Genomic DNA, 18,157 nt, shown 5'->3' on the forward strand with positions numbered 1-18,157 from the left:
TATGGTTATAAGTGTCATAAGTGCTGCTCAGGCAACAGGGATTGAAGTACAGCTGTGAGTAGCACTTTCACCACTGGAAGTTCCCCCACCCACATGCACTGTGAGAAAGATCTGCCATTGTAGTTGTGCTGCTGGTGATGTTATGCTAGCAAAGTGGAGGAGAACAGGACATGTCAGGGATTTGCTGCAGGTTACACGCCCTGTCCTAAACCCTTTCATTTCCCCACTGTGTCGCCAGAAAAGGCACAACTCTAGTTAATTAGTAAATAATTCACTCCCAGTGGAAGGGACAACCTCTCAGTCTGCCAGCAGGTAAATGGCAGGGCAATGGATGTGACAACTCGTTGCAAATAAAAATCTTATGAAACCAAGATTGCTCAATAAAGTAATTTCCATTGTAGTAACTCCCAAATCTACCGCTAGTTCATCACCTGTGACCCATAATATAACTGCTTTGAAGCTCCAAAAATATTTTCACTACTTTGTAACTTGATAGCAAGCAATAATACTAACTTAACCAAGTTCCTTCTTCAGAAGACTTCTTAAGTCTTCTTTACTCTTCCAGAGATATGAATGCAAAAGTGAACAAATATCCCCTTGGGTGGGTCCCTTCCAACTCTATAGTTTTATGATTCTGTGTTGGCAATTTACTGATGATAAAATACTGTGCTGAAAGGAAATAACAAGGACAAGGTGAAAAAGTCAGACAAGAGGTCAGCTATATTATGTCAAGCTTAATATGAGATTGACTACAATTCATATTTTTATCATTTCTGTATGATCATAGGCAACAATCCAATAATGAATCAAAGATTGTTTACTAGGGATTACCAGGCAGCAATAATTCACAAAGTACATTTTAAACTAGGTGAAATTATGTGTTAAGCACTAGCACAGAAACTTCTGGGATTACAAATGGACCAACTTTTCTGTAATATCTATGGCACTGTAAAAAGGGGGTATCTGCTCCATTTTGTCTGCAGTTCTTCTTTTTTGCCTTTTCCTCCTGTGGTGTTTTAATATATGAAAGCAAATATTTACAGGATTGTTAGCTGCTTGATGTAACATCTGCTGGTTTGTGAATTACATGTTTTAAAGTGGGTAATAGCTTGCCACAGAGTGCTATGCAGGGTAGTAGCAAGTATCTGGAACACATATGCATCTGAACATTTGCACATAACTATTAAACATAAGAAGAGTCGGACATGACTAAATGACTAAACAACAACAACAACAAATTAAACATTAGTGCTGTTGTTAAACAGAAAACTCTGTCTTGTGATGACTGTCTAATCATTGATAGTAAAATGAAAGACACTTCCTTCTTACAGATTCACTCCCACCTTCATCAGGTTGAAAGTTGAAGATGGGGCAGGGGGAGAAAGGTGGGGTAAAAGAGTACTAAGAAGCCATTCCGACTCATAATAATAATTGCACACAGATGCACAGTGCAAGAACACCAGGGATTTTTTCTAGAAAGTTGTGGAGCTTTTTTTGGGGGGGGGGGAACCATTATTTGCATTATACACATTATTGCATTCACACTATAGTTAGATTCACATCTTGTTTGACTCTTAGAATACTCTGCTGATTATGTAAACTGGCCCTTGCATGCTGAAACTTGCTTTCTGAAGAAGTCTAACAAGACATGGTCTTGCACCTGGAATCTGCAGCAAATTGTTACCAGTTCTAACTGGATGTTCCAGGAGAAGGGGCTTCCTTCAGGGGGAAGCACAGAGTGGCATAAATGTGTGCCAGTCTTACAGGAACAAATCTCTTTGGGAAGATTCAAGGGCCTCAGATTATGCCCATTTTAAATTTTGGAAGCTTGGCTATTTCCTCCCTTTTATGTAAATTGTGTTGCTACTTTGTTTGATGTTTTCTTCAAGGCCTAAAGCACTTATAAAATATGCCTTGGGATTGAGGCAGACTAAACCGTTAAATCTGGAAACTTTACTTTAGCGTGTTACAAAAACAACAGCCCAAGTGCAGAAATCAGTTTTGTTAATTGGGCTTTAGGGGCATATTTTAATCAATTTTCAGGACACCAACCCAGTATCTTGGAATTAATTTTTTAATTAAGTGTTTATCTACTCCCTGGAAACAAATTCCCAACATGTTCTTCCGGTAGCTTCAGTTTTTAAAAACAAACCAAAACAGATTCCTCTTAAAAGTTCTGATGCTCCAAATATTTAGGAAACCCTTCGGCAATGTTCCGGAGCATATGAATTAATTCATAATACATCTTGTCTTTAAAACAACATATGTGCCTCACGCTACAGTGTGATCAGGCAGATGCCATTGGGAATAAGCATTAATTTTATGGGAATTTACCCACTATTTTTCTTTTCTTTTCCTCAGGTTGCCTTGAGGAGGGGAGTTTTAAAAGCCTTGATATGCTTGGGCTCAGTTAAATAAAGATTATGCCTGCAATAGCAGAGAGTGACATCCGTAATAGTTCTGTAGTTAGTATGAACATTCAGTATTGCTAAATAAACTATTCCTTGAAATAAGGACGAAGTGGCAAGCTTAGCAAAAGCCAAGCTGACTCCAGGTTTCAGAGAGCTGTGGAACAAAAAGTCACCACTAGGATGGTCACTTACAGTGGCATATCACGGGTGTGTGCGTGCAAAATTCTGAGGCAATTGGGCACCCCCACACAGGCACCAGCTTCAGTGGGGATCAGGGGACTGCCACCTGGCACATCCAACCCGACACTCCTGTCCACGGGTGTTGGGGGAATTTGCCTGCCAAGGGCCATGTCAGCCAGCTAGGCTCCCCACTGCATAGGTGGGTGGGCAACGCAGTGTGGCCTCGCTTGGTTTCAGTGGCATGGTTGCTCTGGCAGTGGCACTGGCAACCCACGCTATGCCACTGGACCTTTATGCAGGTCAATGCAGAACAAATGCTTCTGAGGAGGAACCATATGAAGCCTTGCTAAAAGTTAAGGGATACCTATCATTTGGTTTCCAAGATGAATAGAAACCCAGTTCTTTCTCCATTTAAGTCAGTCAGTATTTTTGTCATATAACTGCATTTTGTTAAATAAGTTCAGAATAGGATCCTTACTAGGCATCAAGAACAGCCTTGTTCCTCCTTTCAGGAACATATTTGTCTTGGGTCAGGACCTGCTGATCCTCCATTAATTAACAGGGAAAAAGAGGCTTGTGAGTTGACACCTATGTAGGCTGTTGCCAGGCTGTTCATCACCAGGGCCAGAAACAAAACAAAGCAGATGTCACAGTAGTTCCAATCTGAATGAAATCTAACCTCAATATAAGTCCTTGTTTCTCGTTTTGATTGCTGGCCTTTTGTCATGCAGTTGGATTGTTTGGCCTGCTTTGCTGGGGAAACTGCCAAAAAAAATCTGATCCTGGAGAAAGGTGACAATTAATTAAGCCCTGATGACCGTTAGAGAAGGGATTTTCTAACAAAGACAGCTAATAGAAAGAACCAAATATAATGCTCCTGTTTCTCTCATTACTTGGAAAGAGATGCTTGACATACAGGATATATCATTCTTAACAAAACTTACGGCACACACTTTTGTCTCTCACAAAATTCTGATTTCAGCTTCTCTTTCTACATAGTGGGTTGAAATATTTCCGAAGGGAATAAGGCCTCTGCCCATATCAGAGGAAGTGAACCTTTGGATCCAAACCAATATATTTGTAACTCAGCAATGTAAAGCAGGGCATTGAAACTGGGCTCAGGAAGAGTTGCAAAATGTACCTATAGTTAGAACGATCCTTCTTCAACTGGGTCCTGTAAGAATCAACCAGAACTTGAGCTAGGATCCCATAGTCTACTGATGGTAGTCACTGATGGTCCTGGTGGTGAACTTCCTGAGGCAGGCAGAAAATACTAAAATTCTGCTGAATCAGTCTCAGTTTCAGATCTAAGGAAACGTTCTATATAAATTCTAAAGCAATTTTCTATTTTTTAAACTGTATAATACCTTCAAATTCCCTATTCCACATCTAAGTTCCTCAACTTCTACCTTACCAAAGTCCATTAAGTATTTATAAAAAGCAGCTATGTTAAGTGTTCTGTAAGAATGGTTAACGCATGCATACAGAACTGTAAATAGTGTTATATTAAAGAGAAATGTGCATTAAAACTAATATATTAGTGAAAATAACGTACAAAAATATTAGGATAAATTGCATGCAAACATATGTACCATAATAAAAACTACATGCAAAACTGTGTTTACTAGGAGAATTTGCACTATAATACTGAACCAATTTCAAGAGAATTAAAAAAATAAATAAATTCACAAATTGGTACATAAATGTGAAGAACTGAATTTCAGATTGGAAAAATGATAAACTCAGAGCGCCAAAATTTGCAGATCCTTCCATCTCTAGTGTCCATATGAGGCAAATGGCTTGATAGTCTACAAGGGACCTCTGACATATTAAGTTTAATTAATCTGAGAAGATTTATCATCTGTGCTGCTTGAATCACAATGAATCCCATGAGCCACAAATAACCTAACTGTGTACAGGACTGCAGTCCACAGGAACAGGGGGTTCCTGTTCTCAACATGTAATGATTTGTGGCATACCACCTGGTCCTTAGGACTGTTCCAAATCATTGCACTTTGTACTTGGCTGGGAAAGTCTGGTCCACTCTATTTGCATGCAGCAAGGCAGTGAGTGCTTCATCATGCGAGGACAAGCAAAAGAGATTTGTTCTAGGTAGCAGAATTTGCCCCTTATCGACTAACCTTCTTGTACATTGCAGGGTACAAATTAATGAACAGCCTTAAATTAAAAGGAGAGAACATCAACCCCCAGATGATGCAAAGATGTGCAAGGCTCAGCGTCAAATGCACCTGCAGAGTGTATAAAGCTGGGGGAAATGTCACAGCAGCCAACTGAAGAAGAGGCAAGGGAGAGGAACACAGCAAATACAATGGTAGGGAAAATTTTGTTCCTACTATTTCCAGATGGCTAAGTCTGTTTAAAAGTGTTATTATTATTATTTTTCAATATAATTTTACACAATTTTTCCAACACAACATCTCCAACACAACATAACAAATCCTTGGCTGTCATAGCCTAGGGCTTCCATCAACCCCTTCTAATAGTTTTCTGAATTCCTTTCTAATTATGGATTTTAATACTGTGCTTATTGTTTAAATCCAATCTTACATCAGCTAATCTTAATGCTTCTCACAATAAATTGAATAGGCCTCCTTACAAAACTTCTTGCAATCCTACAAGCGATGTTAAGTCGTTATAGTTGTCTTTCAAATACAACCCAAATTTATTCCAGTACTTTAGGAAAGTCTGGTCCCGCTGGTTTCAAATTTTCCCTGTAAGTCTTGCCAGCTCAACGTAGTCCATCAATTTTATTTGCCACTCTTCTTTTGTTGGCATTTCTTCTTGCTTCCATCTTTGGGCTAGGAGTATTCTTGCTGCAGTGGTAGCATATTAAACATCTCATGACAATGAACATGCTTAGTGCTCACTAGGCTGTATTGGGTATTCCCTCTCCCTAACTTTTTTTAATACTTCTGTGAACCTTGGGGTTCCCCTGAACCCCTGATATTTCCTGTGGGGAGTGCCGTTTTGACTTCCTAAGCAATGGCAATAAAAGGTTGAACAGTGGAATTAGAGGGAATGAATGATTCTCTTTCAAAAATCTGACATGTGAAATAAAGCTTGAACCCTCCTCTAAATCCATTTTGCCCCTTCTCTGGTTCTGTCAGTGAAATTCTGAAAATTACTCTTTGAGAAAAGATCCTAAAAGGAACATATCTTTATCAAAGTGGATATTCTCTCTGAGGTATGGTGAGGTATGTTAACCTCACTATAGACTTGTGTACATTCCTTTTGTTGTTTCCATTTGGAGGAGGGACCTTCTTACGGAAAGAATGAAAAGCCACTAACAACTAGGCAGCAAGCACTTCTTTTCCTGTTTATATATCAGTAAATGTCAGCCTAAGACTGGCAAGTTTGTGTTTTCATTCGCATAAATTGTCACTTCAAGCTCAATGTAAAATCTCACAGAAACATTTCTGGACCAGTTAATTAACAGTTTGAGAACTGGAGCACATAGCTGAGAATGGAGCTTGACAGACCTCACAGCTGCTGACACATATACATGACACAATCCCCAAAGAAATGGTAGGAATAAATTATCATGAAGTTGCTTAATGGTCTGCAGTTGCAACTGGGCAAATGTTTGACCCACTCTAGTAAACAAGCACATGCTTAACCCATCTGGTGGATTTTCAAGGAAATATGTCTAATTTCCTGAATATACATGAATAAGAGAATTGGCAACTTTCCTGACAGACGATGAGTCTAATCTCTAAGAATACTTGATATTTCTGAATCTGCATCAGTGTTTGGAAAGAAACAATGAATGCTACACATTATGTTCACAAATAGACACTCCATCATTTTGGAAAGAATAAGCGCTTTTTTCATGTTGGGGGATAATATAAAGTAACAAATAGCAATTATTATTTGCAGTGGAATACTTCCTTGGTCTTCCTCTGAATTGAATTAAACTACAGTTTGGACAGATAGCACTAGAAGGCCATTGCTGCAGTGCCACCAAAGCAGGGGCAGCCCAGCTGGTGTTTTCCAGCTGTTCTGGAGTCCTGCTCCCATCGGCCCCACCCAGTATAGCCAAATCTGAGTCCAACAACAATCTTGAGGGAATCATGTTGGTTATCCCTGTGTTGAAGCTAGCCAGTACTACAACTGCGTGCACCACATAGAATCATAGAATCATAGAGTTGGAAGAGACCACAAGGGCCATCGAGTCCAACCCCCTGCCAAGCAGGAAACACCATATTTCAAGCATATCCCCACAAAGCATCCCAGGAAATGTAGGTTACCCCTCACAGAGCTACAATTCCCAGCAGCCCTGACAAACTTCAGTTCCCAGGATTCTGTTTCATGTGTGTTTGTGCTTGTGTTGGTGTGTACACAGACCAGGTCCCCTGAAAGCAATGGGACTTTTCTTTAGTCATGACTCGTTTGCTGGAATGCTTTATTTATCTGTCGCTTTCAATGGGTCTGTCACAGAAATTATAGAAATAACACAATTAAAAGTCGAAATGCGTGTGAGAAGGGTTGAGCAAGTGAAGGTTGGAATGTGAAGGTTCTGTTTGCAAGAGAACCATGAGAGAAGTACAGAACGACCTGTACCCAGGAGTTATTGCTATAATTGTTGAAGACAAAAGAAGGAGGGGAAGATAAGTTGCTATGCCTTGTAATTAAACCAGTAGAAGCTAGTCAAAGCAAGTGCTGCCATACGTATATAGACATAACTGCCCCTCTGCTTGGAAGGAAATAAATGTTTGTGCCTTTGTTAAATTTGGGTTGCCACCCTTCAACTACCTGCTGGTTCAGGTTGTGTTGCACAGGCTTAAATAAACGTCCTGTTCGGCTGACATTTGGAGTCTGGATCTCATTGTCCATCCAGGCTGAACCCAAAGGGTACTGGGTATTGAACCCCAATATTTCCCCAGCATACCCTTGTTCATAGGAGCACATGTATAAACCACAACTGATAGAAGTTGGAATCCCCTATGAAGGGTAAATAATTTTCTAAGAAAAGCATTGAACTGGATCATATTTTTACAAAAATACTAATTTCAGTTCGAAAGCACTCTTAAGTGCAAGTAGATAATAGGGACCGCTTTATAGTGGGAAGGTAAACGGCGTTTCCTTGTGCTGCGCTGGTGTTGGCTCGCCAGCTGCAGCTTCGTCACGCTGGCCACGTGACCCGGAAGTGTCTTCGGACGGCACCGGCTCACGGCCTCTTAAGCGAGATGGGCGCGCAACCCCAGAGTAGGACACGACTGGCCCGTACGGGCAGGGGTACCTTTACCTTTACCTAATTTCAGTTAATTAGTTGAATAATATAATTGAAGTCTATTACACTGTTTTATAATTAAAGCCGAAATCCTAACCTCACTTACCCAAGAGAAAGACCCACTGAATTCAATAAAACTTCCTTCTGGTTAGGATTGCTCTGTTATACACCTTCTCTAGCAACTGCCTGTATCTCCTTATGAAAATCTTCCTCACACTCTTAAGAATTATAGAGCCATAAAAGTTTCAGCTTTGGCCATTAGATAATTTCTTCTTCTGGCAGCTCAAAGAGGAACTGCTGTGGGGTAAAGCCAGAGAACTAATGCTCTTTCAGGATTACACCCTGTGACTTGGTTATGAGGAGAGCAATATTTAATCAGGCAAAGCAGCTGGACAGGAAGAAGGATTTACGGTGCTTTATTAAATACTCAGCAATATTCCATATAAGGAAAAGTGGAGAAGAGAAGAGCTGTCAGTTAAGCCCCCTATGGAGGCTGAAAGATAGCTTAAAAGTATGGAAACTCCTGAGGTATCTATGGACTAAGCTACCCTATGTGACCCTTGCTCTTCCAGTATGCTGTGCTGCTTTGACAGGGCTGCCTTTGACAGGCAGCCCCACAACAAAAGAAATGGAATATGAAGACATGGGCCACTTGACCATAGGCATCTCCAGTTCAAACCTTTACACGTCTTGGGAAAGCAAAGGCCAATAACTGACTTGTCAAACATGGACCTGAACTTCTACTAGCAATTATGGGAAGTCTAGCTTATCTTTAAATATTGCACTAGATTTATATTCACATCACATCTGTGAATTTGTGTGTCAGATGTCTCTGCTGAAGGTCCTTTATCTACCTTTAACAAATAATACTGCTGTAGTCTTCCTTCATTTCTGTTGGGAGAAAAAATGAGGAGGTAGACGGAACGCAGCAGCAGGTGGAAACACTCTGTGACATCTCAGGCCCCGAGACTGATGACACTCAGACAGCTGATATTGTCATTCCTGCTAATTGCTAGAAAAGGGGATTAGGAAAAAAACACAAATTGGCTCCTGACATTGATCCCAACAGCTTCACACAGCATAATATAGGCAAGGGTGCTCCTCCCTGCCACACACCTAGAGTTCATATGGAGGCCTGTGTAAGGAGATGCCCCATTCACAGTCTTTAACCTGCCCCTACTCCCCCCCTTTTTTTTGGAAGGGGAAGACTCACATGGTTTGGGGATCTGCATCCATGGGCTCATTGCATTGAGTGCCTATGAATTGTGGAGGGGCGTAGAATCCATGACACTCCTTCCCTCTCATGTGAAACCTCTCAGCAGCCAGGAAGAGTTCATAGACAACAAAGACGCCTGCTTCTTGAGAGAAGAGCAATGACAAACCTAGACAGCATCTTAAAAAGCAGAGACATCACCTTGCCCACAAAGGTCCTTATAGTTAAAGCTATGGTTTACCCAGTAGTGATGTATGGAAGTGAGAGCTGGACCATAAAGAAGGCTGATCGCTGAAGAATTGATGCTTTTGAATTATAGGGCTGGAGGAGACTCTTGAGAGTCCCATGGACTGCAAGAAGATCAAACCTATCCATTCTTAAGGAAATCAGCCCTGAGTGCTCACTGGAAGGACAGATCCTGAAGCTGAGGCTCCAATACTTTGGCCACCTCATGAGAAGAGAAGACTCCCAGGAAAAGACCCTGATGCTGGGAAAGATTGAGGGCACAAGGAGAAGGGGACGACAGAGGACAAGATGGTTGGACAGTGTTCTTGAAGCTACTAACATGAGTTTGACCAAACTGCGGGAGGCAGTGGAAGACAGGAGTGCCTGGAGTGCTCTGGTCCATGGGGTCATGAAGAGTCGGACATGACTAAATGACTAAACAACAGTGACAGTATGACTAGGTAGAAAGTACACAGAACAGAAAGCTCCATTGAACATCTTCCAAATGAGACCATGAATCTGCAAAGAGCAGCATTATGAGTTTGGTGTGCTACACACCCCAATGTGACGTTCCAGTAGAGTGTATTTGACCCTGCCTACTATACTCAGATGTTTATCTGTCTCCCATTTTAGAACATGATGTATTCAGGAACTCATAAGGGTGAACCTGATCAGCCAAAACCCAAATAAACCAATTGTGTACAATAAAAAGAGGTTGAAGGGAAGGGTTTATATAGTACAGCTTAGTGTACAGAAAGCAAATAGATATCTCATTAGCATTAAAAAGCTAGAATTCTATGAAACCAATTCACTCGTATCCTAAAAGAAATTTTACTTGATTTTTTATTTCTACTAGGAAAGAACTTGCATGTCAATCAAATGTGTAGGGCTAGATTGTGTATGTCTTCAGGGTCACTGCCCTGTTGATAAGTGAAGCAGTGGTCAGTTGAGTGGAAAGAGGGAAGGGATCAGAACAGCCGGCAACCTCCAGCCTTCTGGTTGCTCTCAGATATTTCCGAGCAATTTATGCTCCTTTATTTGGTATTTCATATCTAGAATCAAGATAGTCATTGATACTGAATATGACAGCTAATTGCTTTATAACAGGGATGGGGAACATATGACCCTCCAGATGTTACTGAACTACAAATCCCATCATCCCTGATCACTGGCCATGCTGACTGGGGCTGATGGGAGTTGGAGTCCAACAACATCTGGTGGCCACAGGATCCCCATCCCTGCTATATTGTCTAGCTTTGACCTGGATGTTTGGAAAGTTCTAAGTTGTATTTATTAGATTTCCATTTATGGGCCCACTTGTTGATGGGAAGGTTCCATTTGCTCCAATAACTAGGCCTTGGGCATAAGATCTATGTATTATTAACAGGAACTGATGCGTACATATTTGTCTTATCTAACGGCTTTAAAAATTATTCAAAACATTTGACTTTTAAATGTTTTCAACCGACATTTGGAATTCCTCCCTGTATGAGTAATAGGGCAGTTGTTTGGCAAGCATTTGCTGCACTACAAAAAAGCATAAACAAAGGGTGCATCCTCCCAAACTCCTGGTTTTCTTTACATGCCTTTCTCGCTAAAACCAAGAACAGATGCAATGGATCATACAGCAGAAAGAAAAGAAAAAGAAAAGAAAAACATCAACCCATTCATTTTTCCAGAACCAGGATTTAATTCATTAATGTTTATTTCTCAGATTTGATTGCTACACGAAAATCTCATGAATATTATGCAAATACATCTACATCTTTTTTTTAAAACATCCCTTACCTACAGGGCTACAGAATCTGCTTATCTGCATAAATATTTGTGGAAACATGATCAACACTAGAAAGAAGCCAGCTTGTAAAGAGAGGAAGGGAAATAGATTTTCATGTCATTCAGATGTCTTCTCACTAGCACATCAGAATGAACCAGGGGTTGGGAACATCAGGTCCAGAAACCCAATGTGGTCTTAATTTGGCCATTGGAACTCTCCTCAGACCACATCCCCTCCCACAGGCCACACCCTCCTTGAGTGCCTGGAAGGAAGATGGAGAGATGTGGGGTGGGTGTGGGTGTGGGTGTGGGTGGGTGTACAGAAACCTCTGACTTTCGTATAGCTGGAATGTAACCTACTTTGTAAAGGTAAGAGTCATTGCTCTGCCCACTTTTACATCTGGCCCCACGCAACACAGATATGTGGCTCCCAGAAGGCTGTCCATGATGAAATGTGGACAGAAAGAGGTTTGCCATCCCTGCAGTAAACCATAGGTACTGATCTACCACGAATGTGCCTATCTGGGCTGCTTGTCTCCTCCCCAGAACCACATGTAGGAAACATACTGCAATCCTTGTCAGCCTTATGTGATTTGTTTTACTCCAACAATTGCGATATGTTTATTCCAACAAACCATGAACAGAAAGTTAAGAACAAAGAGAGCTAGTCACATACCTGGTTGGGTGGGATTCTGGTTTGTTTTTCCCCAGTGAACATGGGCAGCAATATAGTTCTTCAAGAATCCTGGTTTCTGAAATGTGTATCCTGATTTCTTAAATGGGTGTAGTTTCTTGATTTCTCAACTCATATTCTAGCTTTCCAGATAGTCATAGTATCTGCCTAATGAAAATAGTTACTGGGTTTAATGTCTTCTGGAATATACTATGGAGCACTATGCAGTTTGCAGCACAAAGGTAACAGATTGCAAATGACTGGCAAGGGAAATCCGTTTCTAAAGGTGAATTTATTCATACAGATGAAACATGTTAAGCCAATATATTCCCAGCAGAGCCAATTAAAACCAAGGAATGCAAAAACAACAAAAAATAATTCCTGCACTGTTAACATATAGGATGCACATTCATGTTTGAATAGATCTAATTAGGAACTCACAATTTCATAGCAAGACCCAAGAGGTAAAAATGAGCATTGTTAGGTGATAAATCTATAGCTGTATATTGTACTGTAGTTGTAAAATGCTGCAGAGGAAAACTACTTTCATATATCACATGTTCTTAGCATGACATATATATGGTGAAAAGAGAGATCGAAACCTGGACCCTCTAGCATGTACACCTTGGAGGGGAAAAGGAACCTGTGTTGGACTTAGTCGTATCCAATTTATGAGAAAAAAACATTTTACTCAGTTGGGTTTTTTATTAGCTCATGGAATGTAAATAAGGATCACATGATCCTGCGATGAGAGAATGAAATACTAACACATTCCACCCTTATGATTGTTCAAGGAGACAGCTGTCACACACTCATTCAATCAGTCACAGAGTTAAGTGGGCAAATAAGTCTAAAGTGAGCTATGTGAAGATATTAATATACCTGCCTTTCCATAGGGGAATGTGAAATTAATTTAAACTGGGGGTTCAGTGTCTAAGTTCATATTGTTGTAGCTGAATTTTTAGTTGCTGAGCAGAAGCTTTTCCAAACTCCATAGGATACAGCAGTATTGCAATTTCTCTGTTCATATGTGGAATTGAGACCTCTTATCCATTTACTGTATGTGCATCTAACAAGATTCACTTGAGTAGCTATAGACACCAAAGTCGAGGCAGCCTAGTTCATCATAATATGAATACAGCACTTCTATTGATTTAAGGTCTTAAAAAACAAATCAACTTTAAAAATGGCACTAGAGGAATAGTAATCTAAGGCAATAATAACATGGTGAAAAGTTGGGTGTGTCTGAGCTGCAAATTGATTTAATTCTGCCTTGTAGAGTTGTTTGTTTATTGCATATTTGTATCTCATATCCCTTCCAGTGGCTCCAGGTTAGAAACAAATGCTTCAGGTTGGCTGCTTCTGTGTCTGTCAGACTATCTCCCCACACCAGCTGCCCAATTAATGGATTAATAATACTTTTCATTTAATATACAACATGTTGCTAAGCACAAATGTCACTGTGCCATAGCATTCAGTAAACTAGTCTGTGCTGAACTCTAATATGAAAAGTTGCAGCAGATGGAATTATGCTGTCCATAGAAGGAATGTTATGCAGCTGCTATATTATACCCTTTCTTAGTGTTTTGTTTGCCTGTATTCCCTCCCCTTTTATGCTCATCCTGCTTCTTCTCTTTCATTGTTGCCATTTCTGCCTGATATTGACGTAATGTTTTTTCTGCTTTTTTTGGTCTAAACACAAACATAGCTTGCAATTCACTTGCTTGAAATGAAATATACCATGAAGCTGTTATTTGTTCAAATGATGCAAGGAGCTGGCATCAGACTTCAGGGGGCTGCTGCCAGCAAGTCCCTGTTCCCCAATGCAGCCAGGCAGGGTCCCCTCCCCCTGCTGCTGCTGCTGTGGTGCCCAAACCAATGTGTTCCAAACCCATGGCTTCAAATTACAAGAAAGGAATTCGAATGATACAGATAATGTTTGGCTCAGCCCAGCTCTGTTCGGCAGGTGGTGCACACCCTGCAACCTACTCCCCCCACCCCTGCATGGCTCTGTAACCCAGAGCTTTCCAAACTGTGTGTCATGACCCATTAGTGTGTCAGCTACAGTGTGTAGGTGTGTTGCACAAATGCTCCCCGTGCTCCTTCCAGGGCTGGAAAGGGGTTAGTTTAAACTCCAGTCTGCTAGTAAAACTGAACCAGGGCCGGATTTAGGTTTGATGAGGCCCTAAGCTACTGAAGGTAATGGGGCCCTTTATATGTCCAGCAACATTTGTCAACAACAAATTGTTGCTGTTTTTTGTGTTGAATATATGCTATATGGTAATTTATGGACCCAATAGGTATCTAAAGCCACTTGCCACTGTTGCTGTATGTAGGTTTTATTTTATTTGTTTTTTATATTATATTTTGGAAATGTACATCCAGTTTTTCCCCCTTTACATTTTCTTGGAAGCCCCAAGCTATAGCTTGTTTAGCTTATACGTAAATCTGGCACTGATTTACGTATACTGAAACTACGTTTACGTTTAGTTCAGTTTACGTTTAGTTCAGTTTACGTAAACTGAACTACTGTGTTGTGAAATGATGCATGTCTAAAAAGTGTGTTACCAACACAGAAAGTTCTGCTCTAATCTGTGGGAATGTGTGGCTGCAACAGTCTTAAACGATCACATGAACCAGGCCATGTTCAACTTCCTGACTAGCACTTTTCAGGCTTATGGAGTTAATTTTTAAATTAAATTTCTTCTTCCTTTGAATATTTGTTCCATATACAGTTGTGAAATAGGCCCCAGGTCCACTATATTTATTTGGTTAAAATAGGAATTGTTTAGTTTTCATTTTAGTTAAAGATGAAAGATATGTTGGACTACAACTCACATCATCCATGAGTGTGTTGGCAAGGGCTTATGGGTGTTTTTTTTAATAAAACAATAGTATGTATAAAGAAAAAAATGAGTTCAAATATAGGACACCGCTGATAAAGAGTCAAAATGCCCAAGAAGTATGCTGGATACAGTGAAATTCTGCACTGACCCTTAAAACCTGCTACTTCAGAATTAAAGGTTAATCTGACTTATATATCAATCAGCCACGAACAAGCAATACATTATACTGAGCAAAAGAATAGGAGATTTCATCATCATAATGAGTTTGTCTTTCAATCTACCTATCACTGCTGGAGTTGTAATCCTGTAATTCTTTTGTGTTGCAAGCCTATATATATAGTTCATAGTGAATGATCATCAGAGTCCTTCCAGATAGAAGTCCATGGATGAATAATTCAGGAAGTATATATGGATCAGAAACACAAGTTGTAAACAATTTATGCAACGTCACAAAAACTGTATAGATGATTTTAGTGATAGTTGACATTCATTCTCTCAATATGCCTCATCAAATCTATCTAAAGCATGTAGAAAATACAGCTAGAGTTTCTGCTTCTGGATCAGGTCAGTGAAGTCCAAATATCTAGGGAAACTTAAACAAAAAGTTCATCCTTTTCTAATCTGTTGTGCGTTTCTTTGTGTAGAGCCAATATCTGGCATTTAAATTATTTGTCCTTAGTGAAGGATTTAGACAGGACTCCCTCTACAGTAGATTTTGAAACTGTTGGACAAAGCTGGTTCTCCTCACCATCCAGCCTAGATCCATGGCTTGTTGAACTGTGATGGGGCTGTATTAAGGCTGACAGATTGCTTGCACCACAGACACCTTCCACGCCTTACATTTAGATCTGCTGCTGAATCTGGAGAGGAGGCAGGTGTGGCTTCTCCTGCCTACAAGGGCCACAACCTACTGGCTGAGAAGCAGTAATCTAAATTGGTGTGGGGAAGATGAGCAAACAAATGCATGTTCGCTGTGAATTAACTCACTTGATTAATTTACAGAGGACTCAATGTTATTCTGATCATTTCATATGTATCATCCCCTAGTACGTAGCCCTCTTTTAAAATTAGAACCCAATTGGTCACCTTATGTTTCTGGTTTGGACATTATTCTATCATTTATGAGTGTTTACTAGTATTTCACGTCACTGGCTGTTTAATGACAGAAGGACAAATAGGGTCAGATTCATGAATGGGCTATTGGGAAATACTTGCTCTGATTCAGAGTCTTGTGTTGATTGTGATTCAGGAGAGAGGGAGAGGCCTATGGGTAATCTGTTCTCCATGGATGCATTGAATATTCCAATGACATTTACATGAAGGGATGGGATTGACAGGCACGTCTTGAAGAAAGATAGATGTATGTTGCTGTGCAAGCTTAGCAATGGATGGGGGATTTTAAATATTTATAACTCTTTCTCAGCACTTTCTTTTGGAGGTCCAGATTTGCAGAGAGGCTTGGCAGAAGCTGAGCAGTTGTGCTGATCTTTCCACAGGTAGAAATGTAACCCACTTAGAATATATGTATCCAGCTCCAGTGTGCACCTGATTTCTGAAGTTCTGAAATTTCTGTTCAGAAGTGGAGCATATGGGTGGCGGGGGTGGGGTGGGGGGACTTAAGGAGCATGCATAATAAATCCCTAGAGTTACATGGAGATTACTTGGAAGGGTGGGCAATGCCTACAGTGACTTCTTTCTGGGGAATATAGCAACAGCAGTAGGCGTTAACAACTGCATGCAGGTTATGCCACCAGGAAACAAGCTGCATTCCATTTCCCCTTTTTACCCACTTAGAATGCACGAGTGGATTAATTATGGGCTCAAGAAATGAGAAGGCCTGAATTGTAATCTTTCTGATGATCTGAGAGTGTCAGTGTCTTTTGGCATCTCTAAACTTTACAACCGTGTTGGACACAACCTTTCCACATTAACAGTGGTGGTGTTCATGACTGGTTACATCCCCTCCCCCCACATTCTCCCTCAACATTTACATGCTGTAAATGCAACAAAAAAGAATGGTAAGGAGAGCTAAATTTGCACCAGGAACACAGGAATCTGCTTTATACCAGGCCATCTAGATCACTATTGTCTATTCCAGGTGTGGGGACCATTTGGCCCTCCAGATGTTACTGAACTGCAACTCCTATCAGCCTCAGCAAGCATGGCCAATGGCCAGGGATGGTGGGAGGTATAGCTTTCTCACACTTGGTTTATTCCAATTGGCAGAAGCCACTTTGGGTCTCCCATCAATTGCATCCTACCCCTTTTAACCATATATGCCAAGGACCTCCTGTGTCCAAAGCATGTGTTATATACTGTTGATTGCATCTGTGAGGCCACACCAGGACTCCATACAAAGGCTTTGTGATGCATATTATGTGAGAACGGATGTAAGTGGTACTGAGCAAGTGTTTTCCTCATTATTATGCGACTATGGCGAACACACACACACTGGATTCAGTAGAAAGGCTTCTAGATAAGAGTGGCATTTTTGGGGCAGATTTGTTTCCCACGCCGTATTACTGTCAGGCAAGATATGGAGAGGGACGCAAATGAGGAAAATGCATGCAAATTGCACTGATATATTACTTATTTAACAGCAGGTTGTATATGGTAAGTGATCCAACATATTTCCCTCTGATTAGCTCTATGTGGTGGCCTATTAGCAATTCCAAAGGGGGAAAATGTGGCAAAATAAACAAAAGGGACAGACCTTCTATGCTGGGTCTTTATAAACCGTGAATATCATTAAATAAACTTAAATCTGCAACTCATATACAACTTGCTAAGGAACATGATGCATTTTTTTCCTGTTTGTGTAAGCTCAATTTCATATTGTCTTGTTACTGAAAAGAAGAAACTTTTATATCGACAACCACATAAATAAACCCTCCATAAATAACCCCTTTTCATGATGCCATGTGTGAGTCTCCAAGGGGAGAAGCTGTGTGCAGGTAGAGCTCTGGAACTCCAAATGACTGAGGTTCCACAAAAGGGAAAAGTCTATGGGTATAGAGGTCTATGGGTGTAGGCTGTCCCTTGCAATGTCCATTCCTCTGGGGAGTGTGGTCAGGGGGACCCCACAACCTCAGGTGTGTGGCCCGAAGCACAACCCTGCTGCCCCATTCTAATGTGTGATTTTGTTCACCTTGCTCACCACTGGGACTTAAAATTGCCCTGTTTGAACTGCACACATGCCTAAAACTCATCCAATAATCCCCTGCCATCAGCATCAGGCAGATTGTTTTGCAATGATCTTTTCACAGAGGAACCTCAGTAAGCTTTCAAGGAACCCCAAGGCAAAAAAAAAAAAAAAAAAAAAGCCTTTTATGAACAAAGCGATCATATGCATTGCCCCCAAATTAATATTTTGCCACGTGTTTACAGTATACTAATACAGACACTTGGTGGCCATCATTTGTTCAGCTAATGTGTTCTCAGTGGATAGTCAGGGACTTGTCAAAAGAATGCACTTGAATAGGCTTTCCTGGTAACCTGGAGCCTACCTCCAAACCTTCAGAAGTCAACACCCTTGAACTAGGGGTGGGGGCAGCAGAGGAGCAGGTTGCAGGCAGTTTCTCT

At 40.7% G+C, this 18,157-nt stretch overlaps 1 protein-coding gene across 2 annotated transcripts in view; it reads left to right on the forward strand.

Moving 5' to 3' along the window:
• ADAMTS2 (ADAM metallopeptidase with thrombospondin type 1 motif 2) overlaps positions 1-18,157 on the forward strand; it is a 331,712-nt gene that overhangs the window by 46,231 nt on the left and 267,324 nt on the right. For both annotated transcript variants that reach the window (XM_083428527.1, XM_083428526.1), the window contains exon 3: positions 4,750-4,923. The gene's annotated coding sequence lies outside the window, so the exon portion shown is untranslated. The remainder of the gene's footprint in view (positions 1-4,749; positions 4,924-18,157) is intronic.

Source organism: Podarcis tiliguerta (genome assembly GCF_965153285.1).
Source record: "Podarcis tiliguerta genome assembly, chromosome: 2".
Classification (NCBI taxonomy): Eukaryota; Metazoa; Chordata; class Lepidosauria; order Squamata; family Lacertidae; genus Podarcis; species Podarcis tiliguerta.